Here is a 20,753-nt window from a genome sequence, read left to right as displayed (position 1 = left end):
AGGAAGGAAAGTCCAGACTGGACGGAAGCTTAGCTGTGAAGACTGTACAAGGCATATTACAACATAACGACTTAAACAGACCAAATTGATAACCCCACAGGACAGAAGCCTTTCTGTTGTGATCTATGTTGACAAAGATTTAGCAGAAAGGAAATTTTAAACACAACCATGAAAATCCACACAGGACAGAAAGCCCTTCTGCTGTGATCTATGTGGACAAAGATTTAGCCTAAAACAAAATTTAAACAGACACACGAGAATCCACACAGGACAGAAGCCTTTCTGTTGTGATCTATGTGGACAAAGATTTATCGATAAATCAGGTTTAAACAAACACATGAAAATCCATACAGGACAGAAGCCTTTCTGTTGTGATCTATGTGGACAAAGATTTATCGATAAATCAGGTTTAAACAAACACATGAAAATCCACACAGGACAGAAGCCTTTCTGCTGTGATCTATGTGGACAAGATTATCGATAAAATCAGGTTTTAAACAAACACACTGAAAATCCACACAGGACAGAAGCCTTTCTGCTGTTGATCTATGTGGACAAAGATTTAGCCTAAAACACAATTTAAACAGACACACGAGGAATCCACACAGGAGAGAAGTCTTTCTGTTGTGATCTATGTGGAAAAGATTTAGACAAAATCACATATTTAAAACACACACATGACAATCCACACAGGACAGAAGCCTTTCTGCTGTGATCTATGTGGACAAAGATTTATCGATAAATCAGGTTTAAACAAACACATGACAATCCACACAGGACAGAAGCCTTTCTGCTGTGATCTATGTGGACAAAGATTTATCGATAAATCAGGTTTAAACAAACACATGAAAATCCACACAGGACAGAAGCCTTTCTGCTGTGATCTATGTGGACAAAGATTTAGCCTAAAACAAAATTTAAACAGACACACGAGAATCCACACAGGAGAGAAGTCTTTCTGTTGTGATCTATGTGGAAAAAGATTTAGACAAAAATCACATTTAAACACACACATGACAATCCACACAGGACAGAAGCCTTTCTGCTGTGATCTATGTGGACAAAGATTTATCGATAAATCAGGTTTAAACAAACACATGAAAATCCACACAGGACAGAAGCCTTTCTGTTGTGATCTATGTGGACAAAGATTTAGCGAAAAAGGAAATTTAAACACACACATGAGAATCCACACAGGACAGAAGCCTTTCTGTTGTGATCTATGTGGACAAAGATTTAGCCTAAAACAAAATTTAAACAGACACAGGAGAATCCACACAGGAGAGAAGCCTTTCTGTTCTGATCTATGTGGAAAAAGATTTATCCAAAAATCTAATTTGGACCTCTGTGGAGAGGTTGTTTGGTTTCTCTAATATAAAGATCAGAACATTCCTCACTGACTGAACTGCAGACACCACTCCGCTCATCTTAGCTTTGGGGGTTTTGGTCCTTGGGATGCCACCAGCCTCTGTCTGAGGGGTCCTGTTTGCTTTGAAATGTTCTGGGATTTTGTGTTTGGAGAAAATCCTCTTGAGTTTTTCAGAGACTCAGCAACATCTGGGATGACGATGTTTTCTGCGTTTATTCTTCTCACCATTATGTTCTGCAGCGGGTCTTTTGGATTTTCTTGCTGATTTGACAAAAGCCCAGTTAGGGTAGCCACAGGTTTGGAGGGCATCTCTGATGTGTTTCTGTTCCTTGTGCTTCCTTCTGTTTTAGTAGGACATGCTGGGCCCGGTGTTGTAAGGTTCTGATGACAGAAAGTTTGTGCTCCAGTGGGTGGTGTGAGTTCAAAAAGAGATATTGGTCTGTGTGAGTGGGTTTCCTATACCACTTCAATCTTGAGGTTTCCATCTCCTTCCATGTTCACCAAACAGTCCAGAAAAGGTAGCTTGTTGTCGTTGGCATCCTCTCTGCTAAACTTGATGTTGTTGTCCACTGAGTCCACAGAGTTGATGTGTCTTGTGAAGCTTCCACTTAAGCAAGAAAATAATTACTGGCAATAAAGTGAGGTAAAAGTGAAACAAAATAAAAGAGGAAAATAGAACCTAAGAGTAAATGTTGATGATTTTATAATCAATAGGACTACAAATATAAACTAATGTTTCAATTAAAAGTTTAACTAGAACATTTAAAGTCAGTCTTAAGCAAATGTCTTTCTAATCATCATTTAGAAGAACTCAGTCTTCTGGATGTTTGTTCCAGAGAGGTAGAATATAGGAAGTCAGCTTCCTACAACAAGTTGTAAAGCGCTTTGGGGTAGTCAGTCCAGTTAAAGTGCTATACAAGTAGAAGCAAATTACCAGATTAGGCATGAATCAGAAGAATTTAGTGGTCTGGAGGGTTGAAACGCTGATAACAAATCTGTCATGTATTTAGGTGCAAAGCCATGCGGGGATTTTATAGACTAAAACAAGTATTTTAAAGTCTATTGATTGAGACACAGGGAGCCAGCGTAAGGACTAGGTAGATGTTCTCTGCTTTCTTAGTCTTAGTGCGGACTGAGCAGCAGTGTTATGGATTAGCTGCAGTTGTCTGATATTGTTGGTGGACGTGTGAGAAAACAATTTCAGTTTTTGATTTCTACTAAAATTAAATGCATGAATTAGTTTTCCATAACCTGCTGAGACATCAGTCCTTTAATCCTGAGAATGTTCTTCAGGTGAAGGCAGGACAACTGGTGAGGAAATATTTAAGCTAGTTGATGCTTTTCTGACTGAAGCGAGACTCAGCTGGGAAAATGTCTCTCTGTTTGTACGGATGGCTCAGCAGTGATGACCGGCCCAAAGAGTGGAGTTGAAGCGTGGATAAAATCCATCAATCCATGCGTTATAGCTACCCACTGTGTCCTGCATCAACAGGCACTAGCTTCCAGAGACATGGACCCAGATCTTCTGTTCTGAACACAGCTATCACTGCAGTTAACTTTGTGAAATCCAGAGCTTTGAAATCACGGCTGTTTGGTCAACTTTGCCCAAATCTGGAAGCTGAACATGACGCACTGCTTTATCACTGAGGTGTGATGGTTGTCTCATGGGAAAGTGTTGCAGAGTTGTTGAGATACACAGAGAAATGGCTGAATTTATAAGAGGAGAAACCAGACATTGCATATTTCTTTCATGATCCAGACTGCATTGCCAAGTTAGCCTGTCTAACAGACATATTCAACATATTGAACAGCATCAACCTCTCCATCCAAGGAGGCTACACATCTATCCTTAAAGTTAGTGACAAAATCACATTCATGAAGAAGAAGAATAAAAGATGGAATAACAGACATGTTCCCCCAACTGACTGACTTTTTAAACAATGAGAAGCTGTCTGTTGCTATTGTGAGGGATGTTGTGACTTCACACCTAACATCACTGTGTGAGAACTTCAGCTCATATTTCTCTGATGTGAACACTGATGCCTGGGACTGGATGCTGATCCATTTTCACCTGCTGCAACAAGAAATGGCTTAACAGGTAAAACAGAAGAACAGCTCTTGGAGTTATCTTGTGACAGAACATTGAAGGCCAGATTCCAGCAGGAAAATCATGCAGACTTTTGGGCCTTCCTCTCACATGAGTATCCTGAACTGGCTGCTGAGGCCATGAAAATATTGCTGCCGTTTTGTTAGAATTATTTTTATTATTCTCTACGTGTTTATTTTTATTTACCATGTTTATGGCATTTATCACATATTTACTCATTACTATTAAAAGGTTTTAAGGTTTGAGTTTATTCAGACAGTGTTTTTCAGATGACTAATATCTCTCTTATGTATTATTGTCATTTATTATTATTGTCATTTATTTACTGGAACATATACCATGCTTCATCTTAGCTCATACTATGTTTTTCAACTGTCTCTCTTATCATTGCAGAAGGCCTGCAGAGATATGACTCTTTTTCCAAGACCTGAACTGAACTGTGTGAATGTTTTATCTTGAATGTCACATCATAAATGGTTTCTAATTAGGGAACTCCCTGAACACAATAAAGAGAGAGGAAGCACAGGGTGTTTTCAGAGCAGTAAGGAGTTGTAACTGAGCACATCTCTGCTGTTCTCCTCTCAAATAAAACCAAACTAACGCTTGTTGTCTTTCTTCCCTTGTGTTGTTTAATGAATATTTTAGGTATTTGAACCTGACACGTTTCCAACCACTTACCTCTGTGGATCAACATTTTCAACTCTGACTGTAATGAAGAACAAATGCAGAGCTGGTTTACAAGTGGAATATGATCTTAGAGTTTGTTTGTCATCCATGCCTCCAAGAATAAACTGTGTGGGGAGAGACAGGCTCATCCTTCTCACTAATTGTCAAGAGGTTATTGATGTCATTGATGAATGGCTGGACTGTGTAACAAAGCCTGAAGCAGATATTGATAACTGGGAGTTGGTTCCACAGGAGAGGAGCCTGATAGCTAAAGGATCTGCCTCCCATTCTACTTTTAGAGACTCTAGGAACCACCAGCAGACCTGCAGTCTGAGAGCGAAGTGCTCTGTTAGGAACATACGGGGTAATCAGAGCTCTGATATATGATGGAGCTTGATTATTATACAATCAGCTGCACCTGTTAGAAAATCTAAACTCTCCTGAGTTTCCTAATGTGTTTTTCATCTGCTTTGACTCTAGATTGAGAGAAGTAGCTATTTTAATCCACAAAAACGTTAGTTTTACAATATTAGACATAATTATAGATCCTGAAGGTAGATTCATTATAATAACATCTGTTCACAAACAAAAGTTATGTATTGTCAGTTTATATGGTCCAAATGTTGATGATCCCTCATTCTATTTCAAACTTTTAGGCACTTTCAAAGCAGTTGGATTGTTCTCCTTTTATTGGGGGTGACCTCAGCTTTGGTCTAATTGAGGAAAAAGGTTGATTACAACAGGGAGTCAGCTTGGTTGGCTATCAATAAATGTAGTCAAACAATACATGAGTGATTTTGGTCTTTGTGATATATGGTGATCTACTCATCCTAACAGTAAGGAATATACTTTCTTTTTAAATGTCCATCATTCCTACTCTCGTTAGGACTACTTCTTAATCAAAAACTCGCTGCTGTCTGACATTTCAGATGCTGTAATACATCTTATTGCTGTCAGTGATCATGCTCCAGTTTCTTTAACCCTATTAAATAAAAAAGTAACCCCACAAAACAAAACCTGGAGATTTAATACATCATTGCTTAAGGAGAAGGAATTTATCAAATATTTTAAAGCAGAGTGGGCTTCATATTTGGAATACAATGATTGACCAGGGACCTCAGCATCTAACCTCTGGAAGGCGGGGAAATCATTGATGAAGTGAAAATAATTCCATTCTAATCTGATAAAAAGAAGATAAAAAAGATTCAAGAATTAGAAGAACATTTAAGTTACTAGGAGCCTCCCAGGGAGAGGGTAAGCTGGGTAAAATCTGTAAAGTAAAATTAGAATTAAACCAATATATTAAAGCGAAAGGTAAAGAATAAACCAAGTTAAATAATAGCTTTATTTTGTTGTTTTACAGATCTGACAGTCTGATAAAACCAGTGAATGCAGTTATTTCCTGTTTAACTTTGAAGCAGAGCTGGTGGAAGTATCAGTGCTCCCTCTAGTGGACGGGGTAGTTGTTGCAGACAGTAACTGAGGTGGGACCCTGCACAGACTTTAAGCACCTTCTTTATTTTCCTCCACAGGCTGCAGAGTCTCTTTAGATTAACATGTATTATTCATTCATGTTTCTCCTGATTAAATGTGTAAAATAATGTGCACTAAATGTGAGACCTCCTGCAGCTTTACACTTGTTTAGCTCAGATGACTTAAAGTCTAGCGCTGTGAAGTGACTTAGTGAAAACAAAGACTGGTCATAGAGGGAAAGTGTTTCAGCTGTGTGATCAAACAGCTCAGTCTGTAGAAAGTATTCTGTGTGGTCTGTAGGCTCATTTCTCTGAAGGCTCCTGAAGACTAACAAGCTAACAAGGAAAAGCAACGAGAAAAAGCTTGAAACAAGTGTTGACCTGTTGGATGGTCACTACAACATGAAACCAAAGTTAAGCTGAAATGCTTCTGCTAAGTTCTGGTTGCTGATAAACTGTTGGACATGATGGTTTCAAAGTGTAAAGTTCTCAGACAAGCAAATGAAGAAGAAAAGCCAACATTTGTTGATCTCCATTCAGAGTAAAAGCATCAGAGACAGACAGGTTTCTCCTGAGAGCCTGGTCTAAAGAGCAGCTGCTCCACTGTGAAGGTTCTGATGACAAAGCTGTGATTCTGGTGTCCCCTGATGTCAGCTTCAGTTTCTTCATGGATCAGATGGACAGACAGACTGTAGAGACGTGTTCTGGCCTCAGTTACCCAGAAATCCAGCCCTGCTGCTAGAGCCTGCTTTGCCCCGCCCTATAACAGGAAGTGGAAGCCTTTACTTCCTGTTTGACAGTCTGACCTTTGACCTGACCGGTCTGGATGGAGGAAGCACATGGAGCAAGCCTTTGATTTGATCCAGTAGTCAGAATGAAAACTTGCTCTTCAGGGCTTTAAGTGGAGCAGCAGGTGAATGTCCACACACTAAGTCAGCAGGACTAAAACCTGGGGACTCTTTAGTTGCTTCACTGGGAAACGAGGACACCAGCAGAGAATCAGTGAGATGTCTGCATGTTTTGGTGACTGGGACCCAGTAACCACACAGGCTGGCTACAGTGTGGGGGGGGGGGCTGGTTCCTCTCAGGACCCCCAGACTCAGATAGTTTTTACCTTGGCTTGTTTCTGAAGAGCCCTGCAGACGTTCTCCTGTGTTCCTCTTTGTCTGGGTTCCCAAAGCCAGCAGAACCAGCTGTGCAGCGTTCCAGTCCTCGGGTCAGAAGCAGCCTCTCCATGGGTTGGTGGTGATAAAGCCCAGCGCTGCAGCAGGAGGCCACGGACCATGAGAGCGGCTCTGAGCTGCAGCTCCTTCAGTCGTGTGACGTTCTGTTTGTGTTGCTGCAGCTTTCTGAATGGACCGTGTTTGTTCTGCTTCTTCTTCTTCATGTGTATTTATGGAGCCACGCCTCAGTGACATATATTTATGTACACTGGAGAAAACTCTGATAAAATCATGGAACACTAACTGCATGACTTTTAGTTTCATTATTATTATTATTATTATAACTACTACTATTATTATTGTTATTTTAGCTAGAGATGAACACTTTTAAAGGTTTTCTGGCTTCCAGGACTTTGTTTTATATTTGCATTAAGTTGATATAAATGTATTAAAAACTGGACCTGTTGTATATTTTAGAGCAGGGTTTCCAGAGTGGGATGTGAGATGATTTCCTGCTGATGTGCTAAAAAGATTAAATATTTCCCTATTTGTGAAACTTTACAAGATGCGCAAAATTCATATCTATCTATCTATCTATCTATCTATCTATCTATCTATCTATCTATCTATCTATCTATCTATCTATCTAATGTTATCTGAAAAGTTTCAGAACCCTTGTTTTAGCGCTAATTCAAAGTTGACCTTCTTTAAATAAATAACTATTGTAACTTGATTTAAATTAGACTTTTATTCCTCTTCAACACGTCTGTTTCCTCACCAGGTCAGTAGCTCTTCAATATGTAGCAAATATCCACCTATTTTATCTGTATTTCATGAACTGGACCAGAATCAGAGCTCCAGGCGGTGTTGGACCTTCCCAGGCTTCAAACTCAAAGTACTGGATGGAAAGATTTTAAGAGTTAAACTGATCATTTTAAAACATGGACCATTTCCAGCATGTGAGGACAGACTGAGAGAAATGAAAAAAAACAAACAGTTTTTCATGTTCTGAGGAGGAACTGTCTTCTGAAGTGAAGCCAGAGCAGAAGCTGTGGAGCAGAACCCAGCTGCTCAGAGTTCTGGTTGGACCTGCTGGGCTGTTTTCCAGGAGGAGACCAAGCTTTGGGATGTCGACACCTCTTTACGCCCAAATACCCTAAAATTTAAGTTAAATAGGAGAAACGTGGATATTTTAGTAGATGAGCGAGTAGCTCAGGGAGTAAGAAGACATGCTGCTTGGCTTACTGTTACCTAAAGGTTGCAGGTTCAACTCCAGAGAGCATCTTGCTGCTTTTTGCTTCCAATAGAGGGAAAATGGAGGTAAAAGTGGTCTAGTCCAGGAGTTGTACCTGCAACCTGTGACTCTGTAGCTCACTTCTTACTCCTCTGAGCCACCGCTCATCACACCAGAAAGGGTTCTCAGGCGCCATTTGTCCCATAAAATGACAGATTTTGGTAAAAAAAAAAAAACTCCAGGAATGAGCCAGAAGCTGAAGCTCCAGCTGAGGCAGAGGGCTGATCAGGAGGTGGTTTGTTGGTCTGAAGGCTCTTGGTTCTGCTCCACAGATCATCACCTGCAGAGTCTCCTCACACGGCTCTGCTTCATGAAGCCACTGAAGCTCTTCAAACCACCAGGAGCCCGGTTCTTACAGAAAAAGACTTTATTTTTCCTCAGTATATTACTTCATGTTTACATAAATAGAAATAGGTTTTCTTTTTGGACTAGTCCAGAACCTCAGAGGTAAACATTTAAAGGCCAGCACGGCATGCAGAGTCACATTTCATCATAGAAAATAAAACAGGTAAAAACTGAGTTTTGTTAGTCTTCAGCAGAGTGAAGGAGGTTAGTTGAGCCAACTAGAGGAACCTGAACATGATGAGGGAACACAGAGCGTACGGGCAGAACCAGCAGCAGGAAGTGGGCTTGGAGCCTTAGAGACGGATGCAGGAACAGCAGCAGAGGGAGACGTCTTCAGCTTTCATCCTGAAAGTCTGAACTCATCTGTGGAGACCACAAAAACCCCTTAGTTTGACTTTTCTTCACAGAGGAGATAACCGCTGTTAAATGTGCTTTGGCTGAATCTCACCATTGTGCACCTTGGAGAAATAATTGGTCCTAACAATGAAAGCAGAGCAAAAGCAGCACTTCTGAATATTAAATAAACCAGCAGCCATTTATAGACTGTTTCAGCACAAGCTGCATTTATGTAAATACTACATGCTACATTTGTCCTTCTGCATATTTTAGAACATTTATTATGTAAGTTTTTCAGAATTTGAAGAGTCAAAAAGGTTTTAGATATTTAATACTTTTTATTTTTCTGATAGTTTTAACATTTTTGAGAGTGTCCTTTAGGAATGCTTATGTCTCATTTTTCTGTAAGTGTTTTTAATTTGGGTCTGCCTCTTATCATTCTGAGTGTCTCACCAATATTTCATTATGGTTCCATAAAAACAATAAAGACTCTTGATTCTTGAAAAGTTACTTTAAGGCCTTCCTCCTCTCTCCCATCCAGTACCTTAACTCAGAATTAAACCTTAATCAACAGATTATGACCATCAGGATTAAACTGAGAAGGCTGGTTTATGATCCATAATCTGATCAGCGTCCATCTAAACTCATGAATTTACAGCGTCTGCATGTGGAGGATGGAGCTGCAGCGCTGCAGAACAGAACATTTTGGGATGATCATCATTTCCTCTCCACAGCAACAGCAGGAGTTCTCTACCATCTCAGAACCAGCTGCAGGTCCATTCTGTGCGCTCAGAACAGTCAGAACCAACACACCTCTGCCTTTATTGTTGGTGTTTCCTGCATGAAGAAGTATAGAACTTCTGTGGTTGTTTTATGGAAATTCAACCACTCTGCTAACGTCTCTGTGCAGGACAGTAGTTTGTGCAGGTTCTTTCAGGACTCCAGACAAAGGCTGGATTGGTATGAGTCTTGTCACAGGAAGGCAGGAGCCTTGGACCACTTTGACATTCACATCCCCCACAATGCACTTAGCATCTGGGTTAACACTCACAACCCGTCCTAACTTGAATTGGCCCTGCACCACATTTTGGTCACATAGCCAAACAATTATCACCAGCTGTGACATTTAGATGTGACGTCTGCCATTTGCTTCTCACAATGAAGTTTGGGCTGCAAAGCTGGCTCCATGATCTCCAGAACCTGTTGACATGATGCTGCATCTCTCTGAGTCTTTTAGAAGGATAGCTTGTGAAGTCAAATGTTCTGATGTGCTGGATTAATTCTCCACTCCCATTGGCTGCCTTTTTGAGCTGACATCTCCTCCATTGCACCTTTGTCTTGAGAATCCAGGACCTGGTACAGCTGTCTTAATACAGACTTGGCACCGATGAAATTTGTTCCTGGAACGGACCAGATCCAGGAACTTCCAGTGAACCCTATTTGGTCCAATTATCAGATTAAAGGCTCTTTTAATTGGTTAAATATAAGCACAACAAACCATCCATCCCCTTCCACTTATCCGGGGTCGGGGAGCGGGGGGGGGGGGGGGGGGGGGGGGGGGGGGGTAGCAGCTTCAGTAGGGAGGCCCAGACGTCCCTCTCTCCAGCCACTTGGGCCAGCTCCTCTGGGGGAATCCCAAGGCGTTCCCAGCAGAGAGACATCGTCCCTCCAGCGTGTCTTGGGTCTCCCTCTGGGTCTCCTCCCGGTTGGAACACCTCACCAGGGAGGCGACCTCTCCCTGGGCTGCCATCTTATCGTGGTGGAGGGGTTTGAGTGTCCCAATCACCCTAGGAGCTATGCTGTTAGGAGCTTTGTGCCCCTAGTAGGGTCACCCAAGGCAGACAGGTCCTAGGTGAGGGACCAGACAAAGATCAGCCCAAAGCCCCCTTATGATGAATACAATAAATGGACGTAGTGTTCCCTCGCCCGGACGCGGGTCACCGGACCCCCACTCTGGAGCCAGGCCTGGAGGTGGGGCACGCTGGTGAGCGCCTGGTGGCCGGGCTTTTAACCATGGAGATCGGCCGGGCTCATCCCAAAGAGGAAACATGGGTCCCCCTTCCAATGGGCTCACCACCTGTCAGAGGGGCCAAGGGGGGTCGGGTGCATTGTGCATAGGGTGGCAGTCGAGGGCGAGGACCTTGGCCTTCTGATCCTCGGCTGAAGAAGCACAACAAACATCTTATTCAAACTATTGGCAACAAAGAATAAAAACAACATTGTTATGAATATCTGCTTCAGGCTTTGTTACACAGTCCAGCCATTCATCAATGACATCAATAAGCTCTTGACAATTAGTGAGAAGGATGAGCCTGTCTCTCCCCACACAGTTTATTCTTGGAGGCATGGATGACAAACAAACTCTAAGATCATCTTCCACTTGTAAACCAGCTCTGCATTTGTTCTTCATTAAAAGGCTCTGTTTAGTTCAAAAGGTGTTTAAACACCTGAATGAGGGAATAAAGGGAGTTTGTAGTGACACAACTAGAGGTTCCAAACATTTTCATAGTCTTTATTTACCTCTAAAAAATATGCTCTACATTTGATTTGGTTATAGTAATTGTATTTAAACTGTTTTCAGTTCAGCAATTTTTTTTTTAAAAATATTCTTTGTCAGAAACGTTTGTCTTGGGGTTAAGTCACATTAAGAGTATTTGTACACACTTATTTTATTTTAAAAAGCAACTATATTTTACCAACTTTTTTCACACAAGGAGTTCAGGAAATTTTAAAAATGTAAAGATATAAAAGGAGACTCAATAGATGATTGCAAGAATCACAAAGGAGCAATATAGGCAAAAATGTAAATAAGAGTGGTTAGATATATTAGAAGAAATTAATCTTTGTTACTTTTTTTAACCTGCCTGGGAATGTGTAACTTGCTTTATTTACATAGTTCTTGAAATGCAGCAAAATACATGTGGCTCCTGTAACTTCTATGTTTCAAAGTATGCATTTAAACAGTTTTTAAATATAAATCTTAATGGATTCTACTGTAATGTGGGGGGGGGGGGGGTGAGCCCATCAGCAAATCCCTTTTAGAAAAACTGTCTTCCTACATTAGTGAGAACTTCTGTCATAACATCCAGAAATATTTTTCTTACAGTCTGGAGAAAAATTACTTCATTTGTTAAGAACAGCATCTCTGTTAAGGTCTTATTAGAAATAAAATCTGTCACCTTAGGTAATTGCTGCGGTTAGTCGTAGAAAGACCTCAAAATTCACAGAGAAGTTATTTCTTGACATATTTTTGCTGGAAGATGGTCAATAAAACATAATCTTATTATTTATCAAAGGTTAGCTAAACGGACAAGCAAAGTAATGAAGACATGCAGCAGGCTACACATTACAAGGCTTCAGGCCTTTTCTGTGACCTGATTTATTGTGTGATCAGCGGTACATGGACCTCATGTGGGTTTTACTCTGGTCTCATCTGCAGTAGGAGAGAACTTCAGCAGAGAATGGAGCTGATCACGGGGAATGAGGAGATAGTAGAAGCCCTGCAACAAGTAGGCAGACTTCTGCAGAGGAACAGGATGTGTCAGAAAAGCGGGCTGAGCAGGCAGCTCTGCACAGCTAACTGGAAGTGCTGTGTGCCGCATGAAAAGCCCAGGAGGAAACTGACAAGATGTTCTACCTTCAAGAGAACAAAGGAGTGTTTTGGAGGAGCGCAGAACGGCTGCGTCACAAAGGCTCCAAAGTCTTGTTGCTCAAATCCAGGAGGCCAAGGAGCTGAAGTCTGCTGAGGGTGGAGGTATGGGAAGCTTTCAGGCTCTTTGGATCCTGCCACAGTTAGACCTGATTGAAATAGAAAGATTGGCTTTCTTTGTTTCCAGCACAACCTTCAAAGCGTGCCCCTAAAAGAAGAGCAAGGAAAAAAGAACTTCATGTTTCCAGGGTGCCTTATTTTAACTATTGTCATTTGTTTTCTACAGAAAAATCTTTTGTCAAACCAATAAAATCTATTTTTGATACCAAAGCTACTTGGCTCAGAGTCCACCTTTCCTCTCATTACAGAAAAATGTTTGCATTTTGCTTTTCATGGACCACCAGTTAATAAATAGATTTAAGTTGTCTGTGGATCCATTTTCTGCATAAAGAGCAGCAGCACAGAAAATATAGACAACCCTTTCCATTTTCCACATTTTGGTGCTAACAGGTTTATTCTAAAACTGACTGGATTATAATTTTCTATTTTCCTACACAAAAAGCACAATAACAAAGGAAAATGTTTTAACTGTTTTGTGACTGAAATGAAAACATAATGGCTGAATATTCACACCCACATCTTTGACACTGAATTAAATGTGAGTTAGTCTGATTCCCACTAATTATTCATGTTTCAGCAACTTGATTAGTGGATTAAACCTAATTTAGGACCAAATAAAGTTCTGTAAGACGTCACAGCTGACGGAGCATATCACAGCAGAAACAAAAGTCAAAGAAGTTGTTTGCTGAGCAAAAGAGACTAATTTTGTGTATGGCAACAATTTGAGGAAGACTAAAATAAATGTAACTGATGATACTGCTGCAATCAGGACACCTCACCAACCTGTGGAGAAAGAGCCGGACAAACAACGTCTGACACAAAACAAACCTCAGCCACTGTCACAATGTCCTGGGTCCAGAGAAAGACATCTTGATCAGAGGCTTAGCATTCTTACAGGAGCATTCAATCTGGTATCCATGTTGTGTTGGCAGTAATTATAGAGCCAAAGACTGCAAGACCGTGCATTGATGGCTTCCAGTGAGGTGGGGGAGGAGGATTTGCCAGGAAGTGTCTCAAAAGCAGTCAGAATGTGCTCTCAGAAATCAGCGGCTAAAGAAGAGCATGGTTTGAGCTCCACTCTCTTTATACTGCGTGGGAGGAGCTAAGACTGCTGGAGCCTGTGCACAGAAGAGAAAGGCAGGTGCAAAGCCTGCTGGGACATGGAGTCACAAATGTTTCCTTGTGTATAGATCCGACACAGGGAAGGAGGATGGAGCAGACCATGATGACCTTACTGCCAGCAATGGAAGGGAAGGGATCCAGCATGCTTTAGTTCAGATCTTATTCACTGGACAAAGCCATACCAACCACATCCTCAGTGTATAGAAACACAAAGTATCACAAAAAGGACTGACATTCCAGCAGAAATGCTTTCACCATTCCCCATGGCTACATTACAGTCCAATAGTGAGAGTCTACTGTTGTCTTTTTCATGGAATCAGGCTAAATTCATTGTTTCTAAACTAGGTAATCTAAAAGAGATTATTGCTGTAATTTGATTCTTTTAGTAAACCATGTAACTTGTTATAATCTCAGGTGTTGGACAGGCGTAATGTAGCCTCAGTGTGAACATGTGATGTTGCTCACAGAGGTCAGGTGAATACTCAGGGAGTTTGTGTGTTTACTCAGAGACATGAAGAATTAGGAGGAACATTGGTGCTGAATATAATCCCCCCCCCAAAATTTTTTTAAAAAAAAACAACTGGATTTTTCCCCAAAGTTTGAAGACTTTTGCTTCCCATCCAGAAAGCTTTCTCAATTAAAATGTCTGGAGTAGTCAGGAGTTCCAGGCTTTACATTATTGCCCAATAATTATTTTCTTGCTTAAGTGGAAGCTTTCACAAGACACATCAACTCTGTGGACTCAGTGGACAACAGCATCAAGTTTACCAGAGAGGATGCCAACGACAACAAGCTACCTTTTCTGGACTGTTTGGTGAGCATGGAAGGAGATGGAAACCTCAACATTGAAGTATATAGGAAACCCACACACACAGACCAATATCTTCTTTTTGACTCACACCACCCACTGGAGCACAAACTTTCTGTCATCAGAACCTTACAACACCGGGCCCAGCATGTCCTACTAAAACAGAAGGGAAGCACAAGGAACAGAAACACATCAGAGATGCCCTCCAAACCTGTGGCTACCCTAACTGGGCTTTTGTCAAATCAGCAAGAAAATCCAAAAGACCCGCTGCAGAACATAATGGTGAGAAGAATAAACGCAGAAACATCGTCATCCCATGTGTTGCTGGAGTCTCTGAAAAACTCAAGAGGATTTTCTCCAAACACAAAATCCCAGAACATTTCAAAGCAAACAGGACCCTCAGACAGAGGCTGGTGCATCCCAAGGACAAAACCCCCAAACCTAAGATGAGCGGAGTGGTGTCTGCAGTTCAGTCAGTGAGGAATGTTCTGATCTTTATATTGGAGAAACCAAACAACCTCTCCACAGAGGTCCAAATTAGATTTTTGGATAAATCTTTTTCCACATAGATCAGAACAGAAAGCCTTCTGTCGTGTGTGGATTCTCGTGTGTGTTTAAATGTGATTTTCGGCTAAATCTTTTTCCACATAGATCACAGCAGAAAGGCTTCTGTCCTGTATGGATTTTCATGTGTTTGTTTAAACCTGATTTATCGATAAATCTTTGTCCACATAGATCACAGCAGAAAGGCTTCTGTCCTGTGTGGAATGTCATGTGTGTGTTTAAATGTGATTTTTGTCTAAATCTTTTTCCACATAGATCACAACAGAAAGGCTTCTCTCCTGTGTGGATTCTCGTGTGTCTGTTTAAATTTTGTTTTAGTCTAAATCTTTGTCCACATAGATCACAACAGAAAGGCTTCTGTCCTGTGTGGATTCTCATGTGTGTGTTTAAATTTCCTTTTTCCCTAAATCTTTGTCCACATAGATCACAACAGAAAGGCTTCTGTCCTGTGTGGGTTATCATGTGAATGTTTAAAGTGTATTTTAGGGTAAATCTTTTTCCACATAGACCACAACAGAACGGCTTCTGTCCTGTGTGGATTCTCATGTGTCTGTTTAAATGTTGTTTTAGGCTAAATCTTTGTCCACATAGATCACAACAGAAAGGCTTCTGTCCTGTGTGGATTCTCATGTGTGTGTTTAAATTTCCTTTTCTGCTAAATCTTTGTCCACATAGATCACAGCAGAAAGGCTTCTGTCCTGTGTGGGTTATCATGTGTCTGTTTAAGTTGTATTTTCTAATAAATGTTTTACCACAGTCTTTACAGCTAAGCTTCCCTCCTGTCTGTACTTTCCTCCGTGAGTCCCCATTTTTCTTCTCTGTAGAACATTTCTTATATCCAGAGTCTGACAAGTGTTTCAGCTCAGACAGAGGGTGTTCTACATCACTGTCCTCTTCATCCTCCTCAGTGTCTTCAGCCTCTGAAGAAGTGGAAGCATCTTCATGATCTTGTATCCTGGTGGATTCTTCTCCATCATTCTCTTCTGGAAGCTCTCTGCCTTTAATCTGGTCTGGATAAAGCTGTGAGAGCAGCAGAGACTGTTCATCATCCAGACTCTTTATGGGAGGAGCAGAGACTGGAAACCTGATGGCATTAATCACCTCCTTCCCATTGAGCTGCTCTCCTGGCAGACTGATGTAGACTCCCTCCTGTTCCTCCTTGATGTGGGGGGGCTTTGGGTCATGCAGGTCATCAGGAGGTCTGTGGTCTAAAGAAGCTTCTTTAACAATCAGCTTCTGCTTAATATCTGCAGGAAACATAGAAACATATTATGCACATTAGAAAGTATTTTGATCTCAGCCTAAACTGAGGCACATTTTAATGAACATAGTGTCAGGGTTCTCTGTGCTTTCCAGCTCTAACTCTACTCCTCAGGTGTGTCTAGTTGGCTGAGGAGGCGTGGCCCACACCTGCAGCTCGTTGCAGGCGGCTTCCTCTGGCTTCTTAAGCAGAGCGCTGACAGATGGAAGACGCCAGAGACTTAACCAGTCGTGGTACGGCGTGGCCTCTGTCCCAACTCTTGGAAACCAGCTTGTGAGTTTTTTCGCTCTTTTGACTAATTTTGGTTCTCTCTGTTTTTTGTCTCAGTTTTTGGTGCTTGGAAGCACTCACCTGTCTTGACGTCTAGTCCGAAGAAACAGACCTGCAGAATCCGTCTGCTCAGATTTTGCTCTGGCGCTCCCCTCATACTCCCTGGATGTTACCCAGCGAGGCCTGAGATCCCCTCTCCCGGATTCTGCTGGCTCTGCTCTCACTCTGATCAATCCATCTGTCACCATTGCCAAGGAGGCTCGCTCAGGATCCCTCGCCAGTAACATCTGTCGTCCTCAGCCACTAGCCGCCTATCATCAGCAGAGTAGAATCACAGAGTTCCCTCGGCGCTACTTCTTCCCGGTTGGGTCCGCCCAGCCCAATGGTAAGCAGCGCAGCTTCTAGCAGTTCTCCTGGTTCTCCTTTCAGAGTCACTTACTCCTTCTCTCTTGCAGACTCTCCAGCCGTGACGTTCTGACCCTGCCGAATCGCCTGTAGATCGTCCGTTAGATCTGCCTGTTTCCAAAATAAACATCTTAAAACTGTGCTTTGCTTCCCGATCGTATCTGCATGTGGGCTCATCATCTGAAAACCATGACACATATATTTTGGTAATTTAGTTAGAACGCTTTGATTTAATTACAACGATTTCTTCTTGTTTATGTTGCACAGTTGTTTGTCTTGTTTGTTTACAGTTTCTTGCTAAACGGAGACAATGCGACTGCAAACTCCCAAGCGCCTGGGAAAGCGGAGGATCAGGCGAAGACCCACAGGCTGCACGGGACGCCCGATCAAACGGAAGGGGTCAAGCGACGCGAGCATGGACCATAGGGACCTCCGACACCGAGAGGCAGGCGGGGGGACATTGAGTCTGAATGGACCATGTTCCACGCCTCTATTGTTGAGGCGGCTAGTCGGAGCTGTGGCCGCAAGGTTGTCGGTGCATGTCGCGGCGGCAACCCTCGAACCCGCTGGTGGACACCAGCGGTGAGGGAAGCCGTCAAGCTGAAGAAGGAGTCCTATCGGGCTTTTTTGGCCTGTGGGACTCTGGAAGCAGCTGATGTGTACCGGCAGTCGAAGCGGCAGGCGGCTCGGCTGGTCGCCGAGGCAAAAACTCGGGCGTGGGAAGAGTTCAGAGAGGCCATGGAGAAAGACTTCTGTATGGCTTCGAAGCGATTCTGGTCCACTATCCGGCGTCTCAGGAGGGGGAAGCAGTGCAGTACCAACACTGTTTACAGTGGGGGTGGTGTGCTGCTGACCTCGACTCGGGACGTCGTGCGTCGGTGGGCGGAATACTTCGAAGACCTCCTTAATCCCACCAACACATCTTCCATTGAGGAAGCAGAGCCTGAGGACTCTGGGTTGGGTTCTCCCATCTCTGGTGCTGAGGTTGCCGAGGTTGTTAAAAAGCTCCTCGGTGGCAAGGCCCCGGGGGTGGATGAGATTCGCCCTGAGTACCTTAAGGCTCTGGATGTTGTGGGGCTGTGTTGGTTAACGCGGCTCTGCAACATTGCGTGGACATCGGGGGCAGTTCCCCTGGATTGGCAGACTGGGGTGGTGGTCCCCCTATTTAAAAAGGGGGACCGGAGGGTGTGTTCCAGCTACAGGGGAATCACACTCTTAAGCCTCCCTGGTAAGGTCTATTCAGGGGTTCTGGAAAGGAGGGTCCGTCGGATAGTCGAATCTCGGATTCAGGAAGAGCAGTGTGGTTTTCGTCCCTGCCGTGGAACACTGGACCAGCTCTATACCCTCAGCAGGATTCTTGAGGGGGCATGGGAGTTTGCCCAACCAGTCTACATGTGCTTTGTGGATCTGCAGAAGGCATTCGACCGTGTCCCCCGGGGGATCCTGTGGGGGGTACTCCGGGAGTATGGAGTACCGGACCCTTTGATAAGGGCTGTCAGGTCTCTGTACGACCGGTGTCAGAGTCTGGACCGCATTGCCGGCAGTAAGTCGGACTCGTTTCCGGTGAGGGTTGGACTCCGCCAAGGTTGCCCTTTGTCACCGATTCTGTTCATAACTTTTATGGACAGAATTTCTAGGCGCAGCTAAGGTGTTGAGGGGATCCGTTTTGGTGGCCTTAGGATTGCGTCTCTGCTATTCGCGGATGACGTGGTCCTATTGGCTTCATCAGGGCGTGATCTACAGCTCTCCCTGGAGCGGTTCGCAGCCGAGTACGAAGCGGCCGGGATGAAAATCAGTGCCTCCAAATCCGAGACCATGGTCTTGAACCGGAAAAGGGTAGAGTGCCTTCTCCGGGTTGGGGAGGATGTCCTGCCCCTAGTGGCGGAGTTCAAGTATCTTGGGGTCTTGTTCACAAATGGGGGGAAGATGGAGCGGGAGATCGACAGGCGGATTGGTGCAGCGTCTGCTGTGAAGCGGGCGCTGTACCGATCCGTTGTGGTGAAGAGAGAGCTGAGCCAAAAGGCGAAGCTCTCGATTTACCGGTCGATCTACGTTCCTACCCTCATCTATGGTCACGAGCTTTGGGTCGTGACCGAAAGAACGAGATCCCGGATACAAGCGGCTGAAATGAGTTTTCTCCGTAGTGTGTCTGGGCTCTCCCTTAGAGATAGGGTGAGGAGCTCAGTCATCCGGGGAGGACTCAGAGTAGAGCCGCTGCTCCTCCACGTCGAGAGGAGCCAGTTGAGGTGGTTCGGGCATCTGGTCAGGATGCCTCCTGGACGCCTCCCTGGTGAGGTGTTCCGGGCACGTCCCACCGGGAGGAGGCCCAGGGGAAGACCCAGGACACGCTGGAGGGACTATGTCTCCCGGCTGGCCTGGGAACGCCTTGGGATTCCTCCTGAGGAGCTGGCCCAAGTGGCTGGGGAGAGGGACGTCTGGGCCTCCCTACTGAAGCTGCTACCCCCGCGACCCGACCCCGGATAAGCGGAAGAAGACGGACGGACGGACGCTTTGATTTAATTACAACGATTTCTTCTTGTTTATGTTGCACAGTTGTTTATGTCTTGTTTGTTTACAGTTTCTTGCTAAAGTTTTCACACCACTTGGCATCTTTCATGTTATTTTTCCTCACAACCTGCAAAGTAAAATGGATTGTTGGCTGATTTAGTTTGCACCATTTCATTTACATAACATGCAGCAGAGTAAAACACAGAATAAACCAAAAGAAAACTGGGCGATATGTCCTACAATCAATATAGAGATATAATGAGCAGTTCACCTCGATAACGATTAGTGGATGATAAAACACAAAAACCACAAGCTACTTCAAAGCCAGGGATATTGATGGTATAATCCACCTTGACAATCATGGCGACTGCCCTTCTCCCATCCTAAAAAATGGTTTGGGTCACACCGCAGTTCATTGCTCCTCCAGCAGGGTTGGAATGGCCCCCAAAAAGCTAAAGTCTAGACACCAGAGAAGGAGGCTAGGAGGCTAGGAGAGGAGCAGCAGAGCAGGGGCCCAGAACATCAAAAACTGTTTTTTCTGAGAATGGTGAGAATAAAACTACAGAGGGCAGCTGATACAATTAGCCTAGTTATTCATTCATTTTATGTCTGTAACACTATAACCTGTAACAGGTTATTGTTCTAATAAAACATTAGAACAATAAAAACAAATAAAAAAAGATACAATGATAGAACAAAAAAAAAAAACTTCTCAAAGTGAGTTAAAAGCCAAGGAGAAATAATGAGCAGATTTAAAAACATTTGTTTGATTTGTTATAGCAGCTTATTCTACAGTTTGGGGGCAGCAGCTGAAAACGTTGCTTACCTATCAACTTGCTCTTAGGCTTTTCTATGGCTGCTGAGATAACCAGCTTTCCCTTTTACGTTTAAATGATTTTACTGCTTTGTTGTAAGGTTTGAGTTAGTAAAAAGCACGGGAGCTTACAGGATAGCTCCCGCTAGCTATTTGGAAATTCTGCTATGTCGATGTAGTATGAGTGTTAAAGTTATAACAAACTTCAATTCCATAAGGATTTTATACATTGTTGGGATATTAATGTTGGTGTTGTCTGGTCTGCTCATTATGACCAAAATAGAGCTTTAGGCCTTTTTAAATTAGCTTCAAATGTCTGCTAGCATAATGCTATTAGCTTCCTGGATATCATTTGTGTTACCAAGCAACTACTGTTCGTTGTAAACATAAGGTTTGCTTTTGCTTCACTCCACCATCATTTGATAATGCTATGAGCGTTATTAACACATTAATATGGAACATTAATGTCGATTTAATGGT

At 43.1% G+C, this 20,753-nt stretch overlaps 2 long non-coding RNA genes across 2 annotated transcripts in view; both read right to left on the bottom strand.

The window, feature by feature from the left end:
- Window positions 1–8,420: 8,420 nt before the first annotated feature.
- Window positions 8,421–20,753, bottom strand: part of LOC118559674 — a 28,196-nt gene continuing 15,863 nt past the window's right edge. Inside the window, exon 2 of the long non-coding RNA XR_004928957.1 lies at window positions 8,421–8,779. This is a non-coding gene — a long non-coding RNA (uncharacterized LOC118559674). The remainder of the gene's footprint in view (window positions 8,780–20,753) is intronic.
- Window positions 12,039–13,402, bottom strand: LOC118559673. The gene is made up of 2 exons (XR_004928956.1): window positions 13,350–13,402; window positions 12,039–12,609 (listed from the first exon to the last, which is right to left on the bottom strand). It is a non-coding gene; the product is annotated as an uncharacterized LOC118559673 (long non-coding RNA).

This window comes from Fundulus heteroclitus, unplaced genomic scaffold (genome assembly GCF_011125445.2).
Source record: "Fundulus heteroclitus isolate FHET01 unplaced genomic scaffold, MU-UCD_Fhet_4.1 scaffold_335, whole genome shotgun sequence".
Taxonomy (NCBI): Eukaryota; Metazoa; Chordata; class Actinopteri; order Cyprinodontiformes; family Fundulidae; genus Fundulus; species Fundulus heteroclitus.
This window is presented reverse-complemented; position numbering and strand designations above follow the sequence as displayed.